This window comes from Nannospalax galili, unplaced genomic scaffold, assembly GCF_000622305.1.
Source record: "Nannospalax galili isolate Female #2095 unplaced genomic scaffold, S.galili_v1.0 scaffold2538, whole genome shotgun sequence".
Classification (NCBI taxonomy): Eukaryota; Metazoa; Chordata; class Mammalia; order Rodentia; family Spalacidae; genus Nannospalax; species Nannospalax galili.
The window spans coordinates 57,060-66,903 of NW_008341667.1; the positions used below are offsets into that span (position 1 = coordinate 57,060).

General features: G+C 53.1%; 1 pseudogene; it reads right to left on the reverse strand.

Annotated features, from left to right (window-relative positions):
• Window positions 1-2,003: 2,003 nt before the first annotated feature.
• On the reverse strand, window positions 2,004-6,004 carry LOC103737435 (annotated as a pseudogene).
• Window positions 6,005-9,844: the final 3,840 nt, after the last annotated feature.

Below are 9,844 nucleotides of genomic sequence, written 5' to 3' on the forward strand. Positions count from 1 at the left end.
GAGGTGAACAGACAGAGAGGACAGACCTTTCGTAAGCCCACCTCATCTCCCTAGAGCCAGAGCCCCTCTAGTCTAGACAGCAGGAACTCTGTCCAGCAAGGCTGCTGGCATATTCTAATGCAGTCCCTTGGCTTTGGGAGTCGGGTAGCCCCACCTGTAGCGCACACTGCTTCCTGCACTGATGGAGTGGGAAGGCGGGTGGGTAACCAGGCCCCTTGGTCTTATCTGGTGCAATGTGGCAACTCTGGTGGGGACTGCGGCTTTCAGCTTGTGAACCCCACTGTGGGAAAAAGCCCAGATGCGCTGGACAAGGGCAGACACACCAGGCCGATAGGCCCCCAAACCCCAGCATGGGCTCCCCGGTACCAAGGCTAGGAAGGCCAGCAGTAAATCATAGAGTCCAGATAGGCGTCTGTCTTCCCTGAAGCCTCCCAAGTAGAAAACGCCAGCAGGGTAGGTAGACCACTCACAAAGAACTGCTCTATAGATGCTGGAAAAACTGGTGTTGAACATCTCCCGAAAGGCTGTGGACGGCACCGTGATCATGGTGATCATAGTGATCGTGGCAGTGGGAAGAGGAGACTACGCTGTGGCTCCTGGGCAGCCTGGCAAGCTGTGTTCACACCAGGTGCTCAAGGATTTCCTTGTCAGGACACACAGCTGTCCTAGTACCCCTGCTCCAATGCCTCATGCCCCATCCAGTGCGAGCCGGCAAGGAGGCCCACTTTACTCCAAGTTGTCTAGTGCTGAGTAGATCTCACAAGCAAGCCAGGTCCCACAGGGCGCTGGCCACTTGGGGTCCAGTCACAGCCATGTCTCAAGCTGTCTTAGGAGTCTTCAGTACCAAAGTCCTGAGCAACAGCTGGGCACCAGCAACAGGCTTGTGTTTGTACTGCTCAGGCAGTAAGGGCAGACTCCCCGCAGCACTTCCAGATAAGCACCATGTGCTCGGGAGTGGAGGCAATGGGCCTGGAGGAGGGGTTGCTCATCAGCTAGCAGGAAAGGCCAAGTCCCAACCTGGCAAGTGTCCTGCCCTTTTCCCAGATGGACTCAAGACTACTTGCACCCTCCACCCTCCCACTCCTAAGTTCAGGCTTCACTTCGACCTGAGGAAGGGCCAGTCATGTGTTTGTGCTGTCGCCATGTGGCTCATTTGCACATCCGACGGAACTACTGACTAGCCAGCACGAGCAGCCCATACATGGGTCTGTGTGGCAAGGCAGAATCTGGTTGGCAGCTTTCCTGTCCTAGGAGGCCTGACAAAGGTCCAGCACCGAGAAACCCCTGGCCTCTTGTACTAAGGAACGTGGCCAATATCAGTGCTCACACTTGTTTCCAGACCAAGAAAAGGGTTTAACAGATGAGCAGTGACTGGTTACAACCAGGGGACATGTGATGGGTAGTTCTGTCCAATGACAAGACAGCAGGGGAGTGAAACTAATGGCATCCCGGGAAACCATGTCAGAAGTGAGCTGTGGCCCATGAACACACAAGGACACTCCCCAGCACCGCCACAAGAGTGAAAAGCCATTTCCATGCCAGTCAAACACGATGCAAAGGAGTTCATGATGTATGTGTATGAGTGCACTGCCTGCATGCATGCATGTGCACCCGTGTGGTGCAATGCCCCCGGAGATCAGAGGGCGTGTCAGAGCCCCTGGAACTGGAGGTATGGACAGTTGTTAGGCGCCAACTGGATCCTCTGCAAGAGGAGCCAGTGTTCTTAATGCTGAGCCATCTCTCCAGCCCCAGGAGTTCATAATTTCTAAGAAAATCATCCTGTACTGATTTCCTACTCTAGTTACTTTCAGATGAACACACAGGCATGCTTAGAAAAATTTCTCCAAAAACATTTTTCCCCAAGAAATTCACTTGGAAAAGGCAGGTGTCTAAACAGGACGTTAAGCATGGCACACAGGACAAATGCCTCAATATGGGAACTTTATAAGTAGCTAATCATGTAAGGACAATGGTGGGAGCAGAGGGCTGGCAGCCAGCTGGATCCTCACACTCAGTACTCCTCCCCTTCTTCAGCCTCCGCTTCCACGGAGTCCATGCCCACCTCTTCATAATCCCTCTCCAGCGCGGCCAGGTCCTCCTGAGCCTCCGAGAACTCTCCTTCCTCCATTCCTTCCCCCACATACCAGTGCACAAAGGCTCGCTTGGTGTACATGAGGTCAAACCTGTGGTTCAGGTGGGCCCAGGCCTCTGCGATGGCAGTCGTCTTGCTCAGCATGCACACGGCCCGCTGCACCTTGGCCAGGTCTCCTCCTGGGACCACAGTGGGGGGCTGGTAGTTAATACCCACCTGCCAAAGAAAGTCAACGTTTATTCTGACATCAACAATGTTTATTCAAAGTTGGGAGCTGTGGACCCAGTGTAAATCTATTTACTCATACTTTGGGGAATTCACAGTATCTGTTGGTCCTATAATTTCAGTTTTTGGACTCACCTACACAAGGCAACACAGTTTTAAGTACTTACTTGAAACACCAATGGCCCAAACTGCAAATGAACACAGTTATGCACCCAACATGGTAAAACATGCAAAAGAAGAACCCTTACCCTGGCATGTAAGTACGTCCAAAACATTGCACACCAACTAAAGAAAACCGAGCAGAAACCTATGCACCTGTGTGTAGAAAACACCTGCTTAGCCTTAGAATCAGGGAAGGAGAGCATGTTGGCGCTGAAGGCTAATGAGCACCTGGGGTGTGCTAAGGCGGTGACCCTTCTGTTCTGTGAACAGATGGCTGTTAGCAGCAGTTAGGAACACAGCCAGGACAAAGGCAAATGGGACTATCCCCATCAACGAGCACCCTCCACGATGGAGACCACCTTAGCCGGCCTTTCCAAGCAGTAGTGCTGCCCACTTTCTGGGTCCTACAGTCCTTAAAAACTGCAAGTGAGGGTGAGAAGCCCCTTCTTGCCAGTCAAGTCAAATCAAGCATGGCACACGGCACATGGCACAAAGGGCTCCATTCTTAAATTCAAAATGCAGCATTCATCCTGAGTCCCTTATCTAGTTAGGAGGCACACACATCCTTTGCTCAGGTCTGCTGGCCTCTGTCAAGCAGTGTCAGCTGTATAATGTATATATATGCACAGATCACCTCTTGCTCTGTAAGGACAATAAGCTCTAGGAAGAGTATTCAGCTTTTTAGCCTTCCAACTTTGATATTTTCCCAATTTTTATAATTCAAAAGACACAAAAATTGCTTTTGAAACGTGGCCTCGTGTAGGTCCAGGCCGACTTCAAACCCGCTATGTAGCCAAGGATGACCTTGAACTCCTGATCCTTCTCTTCTGCTTCTCTAGTGCTGGGATTACAGGCATCTGATACCATGCATGCCCAGTTAAAAATGCAAAATATTTTTAAACGTGGAAGCTAGCGTGTCTCCAAGCGAATGGTTGTACAATAATGTGTGGTTAATCACATGGACACGGATAAAAAGGAACTTAGAGCAAAGAGATTGACAGGGTCTACCTGGTGTGGTAAACACTGTCTGGACCGACAGGCTGCAACTTGATAGGTCCCCATAGGCCAGCTCTTTACTGCTCACAGAACCACTTTCAGTTGGGAGGAAAACTGGATTCCCGCACATCCGCGAACAGATGCTTCTTGGGAAGTCTTCACCTTCCCTGACGGGAAAAAACTCACTGCTTGCTTTGGTAACTGGGGCTTTAAGGAAAAGGACACACAGCATAAGGTGCAAATTAATGACTGCACACAAGCTCTCTTTGTAGACCACATGGAACAAGAATTCTCCCCCAGGGCTATGGCCCTGGGCAGGGTCTGTTGCCTGCGGACAGGTACAAAGCCACAGCACCCAGTCATACCTTAAATCCAGTTGGGCACCAATCTACAAACTGGATAGTGCGCTTGGTCTTGATGGTAGCGATAGCCGCATTGACATCTTTCGGGACAACATCCCCCCTGTACAACATGCAGCAGGCCATGTATTTGCCATGGCGAGGGTCACACTTGACCATCTGATTGGCTGGCTCGAAGCAGGCACTGGATCTCGGCCACTGAGAGCTGCTCATGGTAGGCCTTCTCAGCTGAGATGACTGGGGCGTAGGTGGCCAGTGGGAAGTGGATTCGAGGGTATGGCACCAGGTTGGTCTGGAATTCTGTCAGGTCCACATTCAGGGCCCCATCGAACCTCAGGGAGGCTGTGATGGAGGACACAATCTGCCCTATCAGGCGATTGAGGTTGGTGTATGTGGGACGTTCAATGTCCAGGTTGCGCCTACAGATGTCATAGATGGCTTCGTTGTCGACCATGAAGGCACAGTCAGAATGTTCCAGGGTCGTGTGTGTGGTCAGGATGGAGTTGTAGGGCTCTACCACAGCTGTGGAGACCTGAGGGGCTGGGTAAATGGCGAACTCCAGCTTAGACTTCTTGCCGTAGTCCACCGAGAGCCGTTCCATGAGCAGGGATGCGAACCCCGAGCCCGTGCCGCCTCCGAAGCTGTGGAAGATGAGGAAGCCCTGCAGTCCTGTGTACAGGTCTGCCTATGAGAAAGCAGTTGATGTAAGCGAAGCCGTGCCGCAGCATCCAAGCCCACGCTCACCCTCCACCTCTGCCAGGGGGCGCAGACCAGGTTGTCTGCAACATGCACACTGCACTTAGAAGCAACAACACAGTGCAGACCTATTGATGCCTCACAACCCAAGTCAGATTCCCAATTCTGATAGATTTGTCAAAAAACACCCCCTCTGCCTACCCTACCATAGTAGACTCTCGAGTAGGACAACCACCCCATAAAGCCTCCTCTGCAATCCTCTCACCAGTTTGCGGATCCGGTCCAGGACGAGGTCGACGGTCTCCTTACCGATGGTGTAATGACCTCTGGCATAATTATTAGCCGCATCTTCCTTCCCAGTGATCAGCTGCTCTGGGTGGAAGAGTTGCCTATAGGTCCCTGTGCGTACTTCATCTACAGAGAGACCACACGGCTTGAGTCTTTCAGGCCTATTGTAGCCATCGATGGACATACTCAAGGACCATTCAATTCCACAAAGGGCACATTACACTCAAGTCAACAGTGCCCCTCGAAAATGTCTGCTGATACATAAACCACACATGCAATTTGTTTGGGTTTGAGACAGGGTCTTGCAGCTTGACCCAAGCGGCCCTCAAAGAGGACTGTACTGTCAGCTTCCCAGGTGCTGGGATTACAGGTGTGAGCCACAACACCTGGTAAGTCAAAAACCTTTATGGCTCTAGGAAGACAAAGTCAACTAACTGTACCAATGCCAGCTGAACCAGCTCCCTGTGAAGTGAGTGCTCTCTCAGGTAATTCCACAGGAACATGGCTTTCCTACCTATTCCTACAGAAAATGAACGAAGCTGGAAAGCTCTTAAAGTGGGCAGTCACAAAGTCATCTTGACCTTGGCAGAACAGTGCCACCAGGGCACTATGTGGTTTGAGTCTCACAAGCTGTTAAGGGATGTACTCACTCATCTCCCAGGGGTAATGAATGTGCTCTTTCCCATCTCACTGGAAACTACCTTGAGCTTCTAATGAAGAGCTAAAGCAGGGCTAGGAACCTTCTCATGCTCAGATTAGGAGCTCATGGTCTATGAGACATCGGAGCAGAGCCCAGGTAATCAGAGAACCACTCCAGCCAATCTTAAGGCTGGCACAGTGGCTCCTTCCTACACACTAGGCTTTCCTGACTAGGAGCTCGGATCCCAGTCACGACCCTTTGAGCTTCTTTCCCGACATGCATTCTCTCGAACAGCCTGTCCGTCCTGCAGAGGAACTGCAGGAGCCCACATGGGCTTCTCCCGCGTCACTCCTTATGCACCTACCGACCACAGTGGGCTCCAGGTCCACGAACACCACTCTGGGAACGTGCTTGCCGGCCCCTGTCTCACTGAAGAAGGTGTTGAATGAGTCGTCACCACCTCCGATGGTTTTGTCACTTGGCATCTGACCATCAGGCTGAATGCCGTGCTCAAGGCAGTATAGCTCCCAGCAGGCATTGCCGATCTGGACACCCGCCTGCCCCACGTGGATAGAGATGCACTAGCGCTGGAAACCAGAACACAAACATGACACTCATCCTCAAAGCATTTGAGCTATATGACATGGGAAGTGTAATTCTGTGTGGCATCTCAGTGTCTCAGCTCACATTTTTTCAAACATGGTGAGTTCAGGTGCTTGCTGAAAACCTGAGAGCAGAATTCAGTCTCTAGGACCACAGTGCAGAACCAGCACCCAAAGCTGTTCTGACCTCCAGGGCAGCTGCTGCACACACAGATACGTCGATTTACATAGTAAAAGCAAGACGGTCCTTTAATGTTTTTGTTTGTTTTTGTTTTTTTTTTTTCTTTTTGAGACAGGGTCTCCCTGTAGCCCCTGGAACTCACTATACAGACCAGGCTGGCCTCGAACTCACAAAGATCTGCCTGCCTCTGCCTCCCAAGTGCTAGGATTAAAGGTGTGTGCCACCACACCCAGCCCCTTAATGTATTTTAAAACCCTAGCAAGGCTGGAACCATGCGTCAAAAGAAAACAACCCCTACAAAAGATAAGCATTACAAATGGAGACTGTTCCACTTTGTTTCTCCATTGCTGTGACAAAACACTCTGACCACCACCAGCACCGGGAGGAAAGGGTTATCTGGCTCACATCTCCCAGGTCACACTTCTTCAGGGAGCCCAGGCCATGGAGAAACACTGCTTACTGGCTTGCTCCCCTGGCCCCTGCTCAGCTTGCTTTCTTATGCAACAGACCCACCTGCCCAGGGGTGGCACCATCCACAGCGGGCTGGGCTCTCCTACATCACTCAACCACCAAGATGCCCCACAGGCACGGCCCCAGGCCAGTCCTATGGAGGGAATAGTAATTCCCCAAATGAGGCTCCTCTACCCAGGTGTGTCAAGTTGACAACTAACCCTATCCAGAACAGAGACTTAGTGAACAGCACTCCAGCTGAGGCATACAGTAGGCAGCACTCCATCGAGATTCGTACCCGTGCTCACTGTGCTCCAGAACCGCACTACTGTATTTGTCCCTGAGTCACAGGGACCAAACTGCGGACATGAAATGGTGAAGCCAGACTTGGCGGTCACGGACAGTCACCAGAGCCCTGGAGGCCGAGGCAGGAAGCGCCCAGACCCTGTGGCCCAGGTGTCCATTCCCTTCCGCCCTTGCTACATGGGCCTGTTCCTTCGAGTAGACACAGACCCTTCAAAGGTCCTCAGCTGGGTTGGGGAGCTGCTGGGTACTGAGCTTGGCTGGGGAGCTGCTGAGTGCTGAGCTCAGTGCTGAAGTAACGCCCCCCCAGCGCCCCGTCGTGGCCTCTCCAGGGACTGCTATGCACATACCGAACCCAGACAGGCTCCTTCCCAGAGGACTGGGGCTCTCGGGCTGCAGACCTGACCTGGTCATCCTACGCCTTGAATCTGCGGCCGGAAGCGTCCCCCTCCAGAAACCCCAGGGGCAGACAGTACGTCAGAGCTCCTAGGGGCAGCAACTTCGTCCTCCCTGAGCGTCCTGATACTCACGCCGGGCAGCCTGGGCCGAAGCACCGCCGTTCCTGGTGCTCAGGGGCCCCTGGCTGCCCGCAGGGAGCAGCGGGCCGGGAGGCCCAGGAGACGCAGGCCAGACGGCACGCACGCCAGACCCCCACACACGCCAGACCCCCACACACGCCAGACGCAGCCACCGCAGGATGCCAGGTCCTGAGCAGACCAGAGCCGGGGACGGCCGTCGCCCTCCCCGCAGCCCGGCCTCCCCATGCTGGACTCCTCCGGCCACCGCAGCCACCTTGACGCTCCTCTAAGCCGCCTCAACTGCCTGGAGCTCACGCGCAACAGCTGCAGCCCGCCAGATGCCGTGCCCGCCAGACGTTGCACCCCGCGGGACGCCAGGTCCTGAACAGACCCGAGCCGGGGCGGCCGTCGCCCTTGCTGCAGGTAGAACCTGCGGCCCGGCCTTCCCGCCCGCCCGAGCCTCACCATGCTGGACTCCTCCGGCCACTGCAGCCGCCTCTACGCCTGGCGCTCGCTGCAGCCATGGTTGCGAAGGCTAGTGAAGCCTGGCTCCGCGGATGCTCATTGGTCCAGAGCGCCTCAGGGTCGGGCTCTGAGGTCCAGATCCTGTTTCTGGTTGGCTGTTGCGCAGCCGGAGGGCTGGCGCTTTCTGGTTGGATGAAGCTTTCGCGGGAAGGCTCCAGACTGGCTCACGGTCCGCATGGAGTTGTAGACCGTGCAGTCCTTGACGCAGGCGCAGTCAGGCCGCACTGGTGTGCACATGCGTGCGGGAGGGCTGTGTCTCGCACCCTCAACTCTCCGCTCTGTTGTCCTCAGCTCAGGAAAGCGGGAAGCAGTTTCCCCTCTTGGTCGGGCAGATCTCGCTGCCTGAGAGAAGTAAGTTCCAGGGCTTGGGAAGTCTGTGGGATAGTCACCGTTCGGCCCTTCTCTCGTAGGGCTGGCCACGTAGCTCAGGCTGGACCTTATCTCCATGTAGCTCAGGCCGGTCTTCACCTCCGTGTGGCTCAGGCTGGCCTTTATCTCCGTGTAGCTCAGTCTGGTCTCCACCTCTCCATGTAGCCCAAGCTGGCCTCATTGCTGCCCTGTCTCAGCCTGCTTAGGTGCTGGGTGCTCCGTCATTGGCCATAGGGTAAGACCTGCACCCTGCAGCTGGGGGGACACGGCCCCAAGGGAGTAGCTGAACTTGTAGGCCATCAGCTTATATGCGTTTTTCTTTTCTTTCCTTCATTCATTTTTTTTATTTTTATTTTTTATAGGCATGGTCTCAGGTAGCCCAGGTTGACCTTGAACACACTATGTAACCAAGGATGGCCTTCCAATCTTCCTGTCTCCACCTCCTGAGTGCTGGAATCATGGGTGTTCAACACCAGCATGGTCTCTAGTGTGCAAGGACTAAACCCAGGGCTTTGTGCATCTCAGGAAGCCCTCTGTCAGCCCAGCTGCCGTCCTAGCCTTGATGTTTTGAAGTTGGAGCCTCTTTCCTGATTACAGAATCAGTACTTTCAGAGTAGAAAGCTTGGAAGAGGGAGACATCAAACATAGAGTCAGGAAACCGCCATCTTAGAGGTGAACTTCTCAGCAGAGTTTGTCCTTCCCTGTGTGGAGACAGTTTCTTATGTGATGGGGCTCAAACATGCTCTTTGTAACCATTTTCTTGAGGTTTAATTCTTCTACTGTAAAAGATTCAGCTAACTCAAGGAACTTCTGGGCTCAAGCTCTGTGCCAGCCCTGGCCTCCTGAGACTCCCCGTGTGCGCAGTTGTATCACGCTTACTACTAATTATCTATGTTAAGGAAGGGTTTATTTTGACTCATAGCTGAGGATACAGTGTCACAATGGGGAAGACGTGGCTGTAGGATTGGTTTTTTTTTTTATTCTTTTAAGCTTTATGTGTTACTAATTTATTATTTGAGACAGGGTCTCATGTATCCCAGGCTGGCCTTGAACTCACTATGTAGCTGAGGATGGCCTGAAAATTCTTATCCTCTGTGCCTCCAGCTTCCCAAGTACTGGGAGTACTGTTGTGGGAAACCGTGCCCAATTATGTGGTGCTGGAGATCAAATCCAGTGTGTCTTGTGAGTAGGCAAGCACTCTACCACCTGAGCTACGTTCCAAATCAGTAGGCACCAATCTTTCCATGTGTCCTAGTTAGTTTAGTGGTCAGCCGTCAACATGGCATAGGCTAGATTCACCTGAGAAGGGAGGATCAATGGAGGGTTTTCCCAGATCAGATTAGCGTGTCAGCGTGTCTGTAGGGCATTATCCTGATTGTGGTCCCATTCCCTGCATAGGTGGTGCTACCTAGGCAGGAGCTGCAGTCAGGGAGCGGCA